Source organism: Elephas maximus, chromosome 19, assembly GCF_024166365.1.
Source record: "Elephas maximus indicus isolate mEleMax1 chromosome 19, mEleMax1 primary haplotype, whole genome shotgun sequence".
Taxonomy (NCBI): domain Eukaryota; kingdom Metazoa; phylum Chordata; class Mammalia; order Proboscidea; family Elephantidae; genus Elephas; species Elephas maximus.
In genome coordinates, this window is record NC_064837.1 from 52964581 (window position 1) to 52978477 (window position 13897).

Sequence of the window (13897 nt, forward strand, 5' to 3'; positions counted from 1 at the left end):
TTTCAGCACAGCACAGCGACTGACAAGTATAATGAGGATCTTCAATAATTCTGAATTCTTATTAAAAGGTAAAATTTTTGTACAGGGTGTTTCTTTAAGGAGGAAGGAATCACGTAATACCTTTTAGAAAGACTTTCACCTAAATGGTAACTTTTTAAAGTCTTAACACCCAACTTTAGGAGAGGAAACTATGAAAGAAAGGCCCATACAGGCCAGTGGGGAAGAATAAGGTTTAAAAACAAAACAGAAAAGATGTTCTATGTTAAAAAGTTTGAACTTTACCCTAAAGGCAAACAGAAGCCACCAAAAGAGGAATGGAAACAGAGCTGGCCAAATCAGCCAAGGCAGGAGGGGAACTTCCTCAAGGTCTTGCTATTTCTGGGGTGGTCCATGCTGTCTACCCCAAAAATGACAGTTTGAAGCAAAGTGTTGGGGAATAACCACTGCCAACTTCTTCATATATGGCATCTGATTGACTACATCTCTTTATTCACACAGGGAAGAGGGTGTTAATCCCATATACTGGGTGTTCTTACCTCCCAACCCCCTAAAGATAGATTAAAAAAAAAAAAAAATACCAGGGCCTAATTCTCACAGGTCCAGGAGATCCCAAGGTTCCATCAATCCCCACAAAGGATGAAACATGGAGGGCAAGACTGTATCTTAACCTTAACTTTTCAAATCAGAACTTTAGTACAGTAGCTAAAAATTAGAAAATAAAAATACCCTCACCTAAAGTTTCAAACATACATATATTATGTGTTATATATACACACACATATACGTATATATATATTTATATATATACGTGTGTGTATATATATACATATATACACCAAATTCGGACTCCAACCAACTTCATAGGACAGAGTAGAAATGCCCCATAGAGTTTCCAAGGAGCGGCTGGTAGATTCAAACTGCTGATCTTCTGGTTAGCAGCCATAGCTCTTAACCACTGTGCCACCAGAAATCTATACACATTAAAGATAAATGCATAAAAAGCCTAAATAATCTAACTCTTTAAGTCACGTTACCAATTTGTACCCAAATTTTCATTTTCCTATCTATAGGTGTTGTGGAAACCCTGGTGGCGTAGTGGTTAAGTGCTACAGCTGCTAACCAAAGGGTCGGCAGTTCGAATCCTCTAGGCGCTCCATGGAAACCCTACAGGGCAGTTCTACTCCGTCCTATAGGGTCACTATAAGTCGGGATCAACTTCACGGCGCTGGGTTTGGTTTGGTTTGGTTTTTGGTATAGGTGTTGTGGGTCTACCACCCATGCTGAGTGACATAAGTCTGTGGGACTCAAAAGAACGGCTATTGGGTGTCAGGAAGAAAATTAGCAGCTCACGTTTATTGAGTGTGTACTACTTTCCAGGACCATTCTATGCACTTTTCATCAATAAGGTCATTTAATCCTTACACAGTCTACCCTAGGAGCTAAGTACTATAACTATACTCTTTTTACAGATGAGGATACCAAGGCTCTGAGTGATTAAGAAATTCCCCCAATATCACACAGCTAGAGTGCACACTCTTACCACTAGGCATCACCACTAGTAATAATTATGCTAACAGTAGTCATTCACTAAGCCAGACACGACACTGTGCTCTTTACAGATAAAATGCACACAACAATCTTCTGAAGTGTTATTTCCAGTACAAAAGAGGACCCAGAATCTCACAGAGATTAAGAAACTCAGCCAAGATCACACAGCCAAGAATGCAACAGTATAGATAACTGCCAACTTGAAGGAAAGAACAATGAAGATCTTTTTCTACTAAAACTTTAAGAGCCAGTGAAATTTTTGAATGCCTGACCTTGCAGTTCAATACGAGAAATATACAACTATAAATTCAAAATTTTTCAAGATCCCAAGAGAACATGGGTCCTAGATTATGGGACTCTTTGTGTACGTGTCCCTTCTAGACACAGAAGAAAAAAAAATATGATGACTGAGATGCTATTTTCAATTTTTTATTATATTATTTTTTTAATTTTGTATTTAATTTTTTTGAAAGGATAATAGAGTTACACGATACAAATACCAGACTGTATAAAAAGACATGGTGAGAAGTCTCCTTCCCAGCCTGTCCTGTCATCTCCCTGTCCAGTTCCCAGACTCAACAGGTAACCAATGTTACCATTTTCTTGTTATTCTTCTAAGGTTTTTGGGGTTTTTTTAATGCATAGACAAGATAATAAAAATTCTCTTATTCCTTCTCTTTTTTTAAAACACAAAAGGTAAGATCAAACACACTGTTCTGGATCCCTTAACAGTCTAACTTGGAGATTTTCCATATCATATCGAATTATGTTTTAATTCTGTCCTCTTGCTTGTCAAAAAAGCTTTTGACTTGCTTTCATCATAGTTCAGTCTAGCACACAATGCAACCAGCAGTCCCTAAGAGCGACCTGAGACGAGGGTGGTACTATGTCATACATCAAAGACCATACACCTCTTCTCTGCTTCTCCCCATCTTCATTTCTTCTTTCCCACTCCTCTTCCATCTCATCCATGCCCTAGCCCTAAAAGTTGGACATGGAAGCATCATTGATATTGCTTAGTCATGACTGCCAATATTCAGGTTTAAAAAAAGATGTAGACCCGTGATATAGAGAGAAAAGAATAAATAATCGTTTCCATGGGAACTTCTAATTATGAGAGTGCCTTGACTGAGTTTTTGATTTGAAGTTATTTTTCCTTTGGTATTTTAGTACTTATGCTTCCTTTGGTACTTCAGTTGTAACGACGGTGAATATGGGCAGTATTTTCTATAACCATGGAAACAACCACATACTCTGGTCTAACATTTAATTCCTGACAGAACTACAAAGTTCATCCTGAAATAAGATAATCAAAAGCAAAGAACTACATAAGTTGAACATTTTGGCTTCAAAGTATACATTTTAATTAACCTATCATTTCTTTTCACTTAAAAATGAATAGCTCTAACCTGAACGTACATCTTAGAAACGTCTTAACAATTTTCACAACTGAAAGAGAGAATAAAATTTCCTTTCTCTCCTTTTGTCCTCCAGCCTGCAAAATTCAATGTTATCCTTCCCTCCCACCCCAAAAATAAAAGCTTTTCTTCCGTGTCCAGATCAAACATTACTGTTTTTAAGTTTTTTAAGTAATAAAATTAGGAGGAAAATATTAGCAAATAAAAGATTTGTTTAAACTTAGGCGTCTTTCACTGATCAAAAGACTGGTAGAGAAAATAAATTACGGCAGCCACATAACTACATTCTTAAGTAGTTAACAGGTGGTAATTCACACAGTATGAAGCACTGCTTATGTTTTGTATTCCTGCCATGCCACAGGCCTTTGGTACAGCTTCAGGGCAACTGTGGAACTATATTATTTATAACACTCCCAAATTCAGAGACATTTAGATGTACAATCTCAAACATCGTATATCTTAAAAAAGCAGACCTGTGTATACCTAATACACTAATTAAGACCAAAGTGATTAAAATGAAATTCAATATATATATTGATACCAATTTCCTTAAGTTTCTAGGGAACTAGTAGCCATTGATATTTCCGTCTGCTTCCCAAAGAGCACAGAGGATGCCAGGTACTGGCACTAAACACGTGGTACCGAAGAGAAACAAACATTCTTGTACAATAAGATCCTGCAATTACTATGGTTCAGGACTTCTGGCTGGGCTCCCCATGCAAACCCTCCAACTCTACAGAGAGAATGGCTGGAAAAACTATGCCACTTTGGCTTTTTTCATACTAATACAGGCACTCATTATCCACCAATAGCAGCTGGAACATAAATGAAAATGAGCACTCAGTCTACATTACCTAAAGATTTTCCACAAGTCCAAATATTTAGGGTACAGACACTGCCTTATACTGTGATTTACCTACTGCATCAACCTGGAATTCCACAGGCAGATTACTATACAATGATCTTAACTATACTAGCATCAAGCTCCAGGGAAGGCAACCTGTGCCATCTGGGGACACTGGTGGAGGACCTCCATCACTCCTTATCTTTTTCTCTGTCCTTCCTCCCCACGTCTTAGGCTTTGCCCTCTGCTTAGCCTTAATGGACAATACTTTAGCCATCTATACACAAAGGGTGGGAAAGAGGCAAGGGACAGTGGAGAACAACCACACCAACGAGTGTTTTCACCTGAAGACCATTCTGCCCACACTGTCCAAATAGCATTTACCCCATGAGATGAAACTTGACACAAAATGCTACCTGTTGAGAAAAACAGCATAAAATTTCATGCAGAAAGCTAGGGAGCAGAAGGCGTACACTCCAAAAGAGCTGTCCACGTAGACCAGCAAGTCTTAGAATGTTCTAATATACTATATAAAGTTTCAGAATAAACCAATGGTTAATGAAACACCTTTTGCAATACATGAATCAGCTGATTTGCAAGAGTGGGACACACCCTAGTACCTATGACTCTCAAGCACCTGTTTGAGAGTGGACCTCGATGTCTGAATTGCCAGCTCATCCTGCTGGGAATGGAACAGAATTTTACAACTATGTGGGTTGTCATAATTAAAACTAAAATATTGAACAAACCATTATAATGGAAGTTAATCTGAGGACTTCATCAACATTTTAACACCAGTAATCAAGACCAGTAGCAATACAAAGGGAGTGACCAATCAGTTCCTAGAAGGCAAACACAATAATTTTTGAGGGGAGAGGAGTGCCAGGTAAAGAGCTGAATAACAAATTCAAGAAGTAAAATGTTCTCAATTCTAAAGAAAATAAATGAGGCCATTAATGAAAAAAATAACATGTCTTACCTTAAGAGGCATCCAAATAGCATTCATAGTGTCAGGAATAGTTCAGACAATACTCAGAAATGAGCAAGAAGGGAGTCTTAGTAATTCCCTTGAAGTCACCAAGTATGAGCAGGTAGGAAAATTTTTTGTTTCAAGAAGTTATCTGAAAGAGAGAACTTACATTTAGACTAAAAAAAATAAATCAATAAGCAAATAGTTTAAGCTACCAGGACAGAGATTTGAAGTACTACTTGCGTCACCATCCTAAAAGATGTACAAAACAGTCAGTCTCCTTTTGGAAAGGGCAAATGTGTAGGTTTATGTATCTATCTGTACATATACACATATCCTAGATAAAATAAGTAAAACATTTTGTTGTTGTTGTTTATCAAGAATTAGAAAACCAAAATCCCAGAGAGAAAAATGATTATCCCGGGCACTTCATAAACACTACTGAAAGATAATTTGTGTTTTTTGTTGTTGTTGTTGTTGTTTACAAGCCCCTTACCACACTTAAATTTTATTTTGTAAATTAAAACCTCTCTGAGTTTTATTAGGCTTAAATTAAGTTTCAGAGCTGATTCTACTGAAAAATAAAATCTCTTGACTAAAATACTACAATCAAGGAAAAGACTCCTCTTCCCCAGAGATCTTTAAAAATCTACCAAACAACTTAATTTTGATGATGGGAGGGAGACAATTTTGCCTGGCGGCAGGAGGATGGACTAAATGACCTCTTGTAGGATCCTTGTTTAAGTCCTAGGCCTGAATGTAATTCCAGCTTAACCAGTTACTGCTTAGCTTAAAATGGAGGCTGGCCCGAGTAGGGACAAAAATGACAGCACCCACCTCTTTAAAATATATTTCGAAAAATCTAAGACGAAAGTATCCCCGTTTTTTAATAAAAAATAAAATAAAAACCTCTGGAGTGGATTTGTTCTTGGTACGTGTTTGTCACTCTGGCTTTGAAGAAATGGCATCACTTTCCTCACCGCTCATCGGATTTTTTTTTTTGGCGGGGGGGGGGGGGCCTGCAGTTTGACTCTTGCCCCAAGTCTCAGGTATGTTTAATACGCCCCTCCAAGATCCCCACATTCGAAGCCAGGAGGGGAAAGAAAAGGGAGAGCCCGAGTTCCCACCCCTCCCCCCAACTTGGACCCTTGTCCCAAACCGAATCCCCCCCCCACCTCCCCGCAGTGGGGCGACTCCTCCTGCCCCATACCCATTGTTGGGGTGGGGGAATAGGGAGGAGTGAGCTCAAGGTGGGGGAACCGGCGGCCGGCCGTTTCCCCAGCTCGCTTCTGGAGGGGCGGCCCGCGGGATGCAGCTTCCCTTCCTCTCCGCGTCGGTCCGTCCCACCTCGGCTCGGCCTGGCGCCCTGGGCTCAGCTCGGCGCCCCTGCCCCCGGCTCCGGCCTGCCCCCCGGTCAGCCAGGCTCCCCTGCCACTCGGCCAGCGACCCGCGGCCCAGTCCTGAGGGTGGGCGCAGGGCGGGGGTCCGTGTGCCCCACACACGCGTCCCCACTCCCCCAGCCCAGCCGCTTCCAGGGCCCTCGGCGGCGCCCGCTCCCAGGGCCCTTCGGCTCCCCGCCTCCTGGCCGGGCCGCCCCCTCGGGCTCTCCCCGTCGGGGCCGCCTCCCCTTCCCCACCATCACCCCTACCCACTCGTGCCCCCACCCCCCTGGGCACCAGTGCCAACGGCAGCTCCCCCAGCCCCGGACCTACCTGCACGGCTCAACCAAGCCTAGAAGTGGGGGCGGGGAATCTTTCGCCCTCCTCCGTCTCTCATTGGCCCTTCCGGGACACATCGTGGGCGCCATTGGCTGATGGCGGGTGTCCGTCAGAGCGGCGGGGCTGGACGGAAGGGGGAGAGGGATGCTGGTGCCTCGGCGTCTCTGTCTCTGTATATCTCTCTGTCTCTGTCTCTGCCTCAGCTCTTGGAAACTGGAGGCTTTTGGACTAGGGGACTGGAAAGGGGCCTGAGGTGGGAAGAATAGGCTAAGGGAATCCCTGTCGAGCTTCCCAACCGTCTGCCACTCTGACCCCCTACCTAAGTCCCCTCTCTGTCCTCTTCTCCATCACCCCCAGCCCCTGCCCCCCACCCCGGTAGATTTTTCATCCAGGAAGCGACGTGATGAAAACTCGAGGCCGGAAAGCCACAGGGAGAGATTTTATACATGTATATAAACATATAAACCCACTGCATATACACATATAAATATTTATATACATATGTATAGTTAACAAAATATAAGGTCATGAGGGCCTGGAGAGAAAAGGGCACACATCTCTGAGACAGAGGACTTGAGATATAGCCCCTATAAAAAGGAATCCAAAATCACTCTAAGATCTGGTAACAGTGGTTACCTTCTAGGAGGGGAACTGAGTGCCTGCGGAACCAGGTGGGAGAAAGACTTATATTTTTCACTGCATATCCTGATTTTTGTGCTATTCACAAAGATTACCAATTTTAAAAAACTGATTTAAATTTTTAAATAATTCTATGATCGCAAAATCAGGGGAACAGGCAAGGTGGTTGTTCAGGAAAATTGGGACAAGATACAGATTTGGGGAGGAACTTAGTTATTAATATGTTCGGTTCCAGATAGAAGCAGTAAAACCAAGTGGAGGTGTCCAGAGGCACTTGGAGTTAAGGAATTTACAAAAGGGTGAGCAATCTGAACTAGAGATTTAGGGTTCTCTGCCTAAATATAGTGGTCAATGACATGCTGATGGATAAACTCACCAAAGTATAAAAAGATACCCAACAGTTAAAGTCAGACATTTGGAAAAGAAACAGAGGGTCAGTGAGGTAAGAGAAACAGAATATGGAAGAGTTGTGAAAGTTAAGGGAGAAAGGGCCTCTGGAAAAACAGGATAATAAAATCTATGAGAAGCTCACAGATCTTGAAGCTCTCTTCAGTGATCCTCTTCAGGCTTTGGTAACCCTGTGACAGTAAGAATGAAAGCCAAAAAAAATACCCATAAAGCAGGGGTTCTTAACTTTTTTATGCCATGGACCCCCTTGGCAATCTGGTGAAACATATGGACCCTTTGGTCTCAGAACAATGTTTTTAAGTGCATAAAAAATATACATAAGAATTCATGAGACACCAAATATTGAAATATAGTTATCAAAATATTTTTAAAGTGTGATATAGTAATACATACTTTTTATCAATATATTAAATAATAAAAGCTAATGGCAGATCTAATGACCATGATAATTTTGAGCTGGTGTAGTGTTTAAGAGCTACGGCTGCTAACCAAAAGGTCAGCAGTTCGAATCCACCAGGCACTCCTTGGAAACTCCATGAGGCAGTTCTACTCTGTCCTATAGGGCTGCTATGAGCCGGAATCGGCTCAATGGCAGTGGTTTTTTTTTGTTTGTTTTTTGTTTTTTTTGGTTTTTAAATGAGCATAAATAATATTTCAAGATATCTGCAACAACTATAATACAATATGAAAATATCTGTGATTTATTTTGGTGACAAGATCACAGGTAGTGCTAATACTGCTATGGTTTGTTGTCTACATGCACAACTGAAGAAAATACTAAATTTGTTCACTTTAGTAAAAATGAAGATTTTTCCATCTATTCAAATTCATGGACTCCCTAAACTGTGGACCACGGATTAAGAAACCCTACCCTTAAAAGATCATCCTCCCCATCCTCCACACACCCATACCAGAGTGAGTCCCCACCTTCATCCCTAATCCTTGTCTCCCCCCATTCCCACAGGCCCCAAGCACTCTGATTTCCAGTCTGGCCTGTGACACAGAAGACAAAGGATTATGAGTGCGGCTTGAAGAGAGATATATATACCTTGTCTTCCTTCCAAGAAAAAAGAGAAAACTATGAAGTATATTGCAGATCTGAGACAATGGGGAAAAGAAACCCAGGATGCGGCAACATTCATTCCTAAGAAAAAAAACACATATTATAAAAAGAGAACATCTTTATCCGTTATGAGTCTTTTTTGAGTTCGTTAACGCAGCTTAAATCAGATCTAGAAGAACAGCTTCAAACTAGCTCCTTTTTTTATATATCTATAAAATGGGGCAAAAAATAGCATCTACCTTCTAGGTTTGTTGTGAGGATTAAAAGAGTTAATACACGTAACAGTTTTAACCAGTGCCTGACACAGGCTAAACACTCAACTTTCAACTGTCATTATTGTATTTGGCATCTTGTATTCCAGGGCATTCCATGAATATTGCTAGTATGATTATTCATATTAATGACATGTACAATAGCAAATTAAGAACAATAAGGTTAACTCAGAACACTTGTTTTTCATTTAAATGTTGCAAAATTGGAATATTCCATTTCTTCCAGTTATATTTACATTCCTCCAGGGAGAAGAACATCAGTGCCTCTTTAAAGGGATTGTAAACTCGGGAAAAAAAAAATTATTTTTGCTATTCGTATTACAAAAGGGCTAATTTCCATAATGCTTTATGTAAAGACCTCCTACAGACCAATCAATAAAGAAGTGCAATCCTCATACGCTGCTGGTGGCAGTGTACACTGGTACTGCCACTTTGGAAAAGACTTTCATATGATCCAATAAATTTAAGATATGCATATCCTATGTCCCAGCAATCCCACTCCTAGACCTATATTCTAAGGAAATGCATACTTTAAAGTGTCAGAATTACTGTATGACAATGTTCATAGCAGTGTTGTTCCTCATTGCCCAAAACTGGAAATATCTCAAATGTCTACCTAAGTGTAAAATGCATAAATTGTGGTATATTCGTCCAATAAAAATGAACAAACTATGATTATGCTCAACAACATGGGTTAATTTTTACAAAGGTAGTATGGAACACACACATACAAAATACAGAAGAATATATATACGTATATATGAATATAAATGTGTATAGATATACACACATACACGATATGATTCCATTTACATAAAGTTCAAAAATAGGCAAAGGTAGGTGGTAAAATTGTAAGAAAAAGCAAGGAAGAGAACACCATAAAAGTCAGGAGAGTCGGCAGCAGGGGACAGAGGGAATTGCAGTTGATGGGGGTGAGGGTGCGCATTCTAAGTGGCTGGCAGTGTTGTTGTTTTTTTTTTTTTAACCACAGTGGGTACACAAGTATTGGCTCTCGAACTATTTATTTTTAAAGTGTTACATATGTGCAAACACAAAAAAGTTTTTGTATATATATTCCACAATAAAAATGTTTTTTAAAAAAACACATCTCAGCAGGCAAAATTGTCTCGAAAGGAGAGACTGCAAGGGCTGACTCAGGGGGAGAGCAAGTGGGAGTACGGAGTAAGGTGTATATAAACTTATATGTGACGGTCTGACTTGATTTGTAAACGTTCACTTGAAGCTCAATAAAAGTTAATTAAAAAAAAAAACACATCTCAGTAGAAAAGTGGACAAAGGGTATGTCAGAAATTTCTGAAAAACGAAAATATAAATGGCTCTCAATCAAATGAAAAGATGCTCAGCTTCACTAATAAGACACACATTTAAACTTCATTGAGATATATTTTCATCTAACAGATAACAAATACAGATAATATCTGCTAACACGTTGTATTGGCAACAGAGTGAGGAAAAAAGGCATTTTTATGTATGGCTGGTAAAAGCATAAATCATTACAATATCTGTGGAGGGCAATTAAGCCATACCCACTGCTTTTGAGTCGATTCCGACTCGTAACGACTTGTTAAGACAGAGTAGACAGCCCTATGGGATCTGTAAGGCTGTGATCTTTACTGAAGCTGACTTCCACATCTTTCTCCTACAGAGTGGCTGGTGGGTTCCACTGTTTGGTTAGCAGCAGATTTGCTTTAACCACTGAGGCACCAGGGCCATGACCACCAAATTATAAATGCCTGTGTGCTTTAATTCAGCAACTCCACCTCTAGGGGCTTATTCATTCATTTCCCCAAATCTTTATTGAGCACTTACTACGTGGCAGGCATTGTCCTGGAAATTTTCCTACTGATATACTCTCTGAAAAGTTTGGAAACATGGGGCTGTTCATTTCATAATTACAGGTTGCTCATGAGGAAAAAGGATTGAATCTGAACCAGAGAATATAATTAAAGTTATGTCAGTGCACATTAAATAAAATGAAAAAACCTATAATAAATATTTTCTCTGCTCACAAGTTTTTGGGATACTCTGTACATACATGGAAACCCTGGTGGCATAGTAAGTAATTAAGAGCTACAGCTGCTAACCTAAAGGTTGGCAGTTCGAATCTATCAGGCACTCTTTGGAAACTCTATGGGGCACTTCTGCTCTGTCCTATAGGGTCGCTATGAGTTGAAATCGACTTGACAGCAATAGGTTTGTTTTTTTGGTTTTTATATGTACACAGTTATTGGTTTGCTTGTTTGTTTTTTTTTAACATTGTATTAGAGCAAAAGGTGGGAAAAATAAAGCCTAAATGCCTTTCATTATAGGATTGGTTACTCCAGAAGTGTCTTAGTTATCTACTGTTGCTGTAACAGAAATACCTCAAGCTGGTGGCTTTAAGAAACAGAAATTTATTTTCTCACAGTTTAGGAGGCTAGAAGTCTGAATTTAGGAAGCCAGCTCTAGGGGTGGAAACCCTGGTGGCATAGTGGTTAAATGGTATGGCTGTTAACCAAAAGGTCAGCAGTTCAAATCCACTCGGCACTGTTCGGAAATTCTATGGGGCAGTTCTACCCTGTCCTATAAGGTGGCTCAACAGCAGTGGGTTTGGGACTTTTTTTTTTTTTTTTTTTAGCTCTAGAGGAAGGCTTTCTTTCTCTGTTGTCTCTGGGGAAAGGTCTTTACTCTTCAGCTTCTGTTTTCTGGTTCCTTGGAGATCCCCATGTGGCTTGACATCCTTCTTCCCCCATTTCTGCTTGCTTCCTTGCTCAAATAAGATTGACTTAAAAACACACCTTAAACTGAAAGTGTTCATTAACACAACAAAGACAACCCATTCCCAAATGGTATTATAATCACAGGCAGAGAGGTAAGGATTTACAACACACACTTTTGGTGAACAGGATTCAGTTCACAAGAAAGATCTACATGTTATAGACTTGAGGCAGAATTCCTTCCTCTCTGGGAAAGCTCAGTTTTGGTTTTTAAGGCCTTCAGTTGATTGAATGAGGCCCACTCATATTATCAAGGGTAGTCTCTTTTACTTAGAGTCAACTGATTATAAATGTTAATCACCAACAAAGTACAAGTGGCCACCATAAGCCAAAAAAAAAAAACCAAACCCATTGCCATTGAGTCAAGTCTCATAGGACAGAGTAGAACTGTCCCATGGGGTTTCCAAGGCTGTAAATCTTTAGGGGAACAGAATGCTACATCTTTCTCCCGCAGAGCGGCTGGTAATTTCAAACCTCCAACCTCTCAGTTCTCAGTCGAGCGCTTTAACCACTGTGCCACCAGAGCTCCTAAACCAAAAAACAACCCATTGTTGCTGAGTGGATTTCTACTCATAGCAATCCTATAGCCTAGTCAAACTGACACATACAATTAACTATCACACACCACCCCTTCTGCATATAGCATTTTCGATGCCCATGTCCACAGAATTCTGATAGGCCCATGATGCATATGCACAAGAGTCCAGCAAGCCTCAAAGTGAGTACAAAGTAAACATGTTACATCTATGACTGAATAGGACAGCCACTGACAGCCCTGAGAGGCCATGCTTTCCATTCTGACCAGAACTTGGTTCCAACGCAGATGGAAGGCAAAGGTGCTCTAAGAAACACGAGGGACCAAGGAACCCTCTTTCTTTATTGTGTTACTTCCCTTATATTAAACCAAAAAAAAAAAAAAAAGCCATTGCCCTCGAATCTATTCTCACTCACAGTGACCCCACAGGACAGAGTAGAACTGCCCCATAGGGTTTCCAAAGCTGTAAATCTTTTAGAAGAAGACTGCTATATCTTTCTCCCGAGGAGCGACTGGTGGGTTCCAACCACCAGCCTTTAGGTTAGCAGCTGAATGCATAGCCACCGCATCACCAGGGCTGCTTTCCCATGTATTAGCCAACTATTTATGCCAAAAATAATAGAAAAACATAGAAGGAAAAGAAAGATTAGGCAACCCATAGTGCTTTTCTTTCCTTACTCAAGGAAGCTGAAGGTAGAAAGAGTTGGAAGAATCTGCACATATCAAGAAAGGAAATCAAAATAGTTTTCTCTTAGCTTTGTGCAATATTTTCACTGTTCTGACAAAAACAAAATACATTTACACATAAAAAAAATTTTTTTTAACTTACAAATTACAAATTGTACAATTTCAGTGATTCCACATACAAATTAAAAGCTCTTTAAAATTGGCATTGCACAATATAAAGATGGATGGTAAAATTCAGGCTAAATACTTAAATTTTTAATTTTTCTAACTTAGAATTACAAAAACACCCTGACAAATCACAAGACAGACCACAAAAGAAAGGAGAAAGCTTTATTTTTTTTTAATAATTTTTATTGTGCTTTAAGTGAAAGTTTACAAATCAAGTCGGTCTGTCACATATAAGCTTATATACACCTTACTCCATACTCCCACTTACTCTCTCCCTAATGAGTTAGCCCTCTCCCTCCTTCCAGTCTCTCCTTTCATGAAGATTTTACCAGTTTCTAACCCACTCTACCCTCCTATCTCCCCTCCAGACAGGAGATGCCAACACAGTCTCAAGTGTCTACCTGATACAAGTAGCTCACTCTTCACCAGCAACTCTCTCCAACCCATTGTCTAGTCCCTTCCATGTCCAATGAGTTGTCTTCGGGAATGGTTCCTGTCCTGGACCAACAGAAGGTTTGGGAACCATGACCGCCGGTATTCTTCTACTCTCAGTCAGACCATTAAGTCTGGTCTTTTTATGAGAATTTGGGGTCTGCATCCCACTGTTCTCCTGCTCCCTCAGGGGTTCTCTGTTGTGTTCCCTGTCAGGGCAGTCATCGGTTGGGCCGGGCACCATCTAGTTCTTCTGGTCTCAGGATGATGTAAGTCTCTGGTTTATGTGGCCCTTTCTGTCTCTTGGGCTCATAGTTATCCTGTGACCTTGGTGTTTTTCATTCTCCTTTGCTCCAGGTGGGTTGAGACCAATTGATGCATCTTAGATGGCCGCTTCTTAGCATTTAAGAACCCAGAC

General features: G+C 40.4%; 2 protein-coding genes across 3 annotated transcripts in view; one reads left to right on the forward strand and one right to left on the reverse strand.

Annotated features, from left to right (window-relative positions):
• Positions 1 to 6522, reverse strand: part of KANSL1 (KAT8 regulatory NSL complex subunit 1) — a 186137-nt gene extending 179615 nt beyond the window's left edge. For both annotated transcript variants that reach the window (XM_049861617.1, XM_049861615.1), the window contains exons 1-2: positions 6493 to 6522; positions 4790 to 4931 (exon numbers count right to left, since the gene is read on the reverse strand). The gene's annotated coding sequence lies outside the window, so the exon portion shown is untranslated. The remainder of the gene's footprint in view (positions 1 to 4789; positions 4932 to 6492) is intronic.
• STH (saitohin) overlaps positions 1 to 13897 on the forward strand; it is a 283897-nt gene that overhangs the window by 207647 nt on the left and 62353 nt on the right.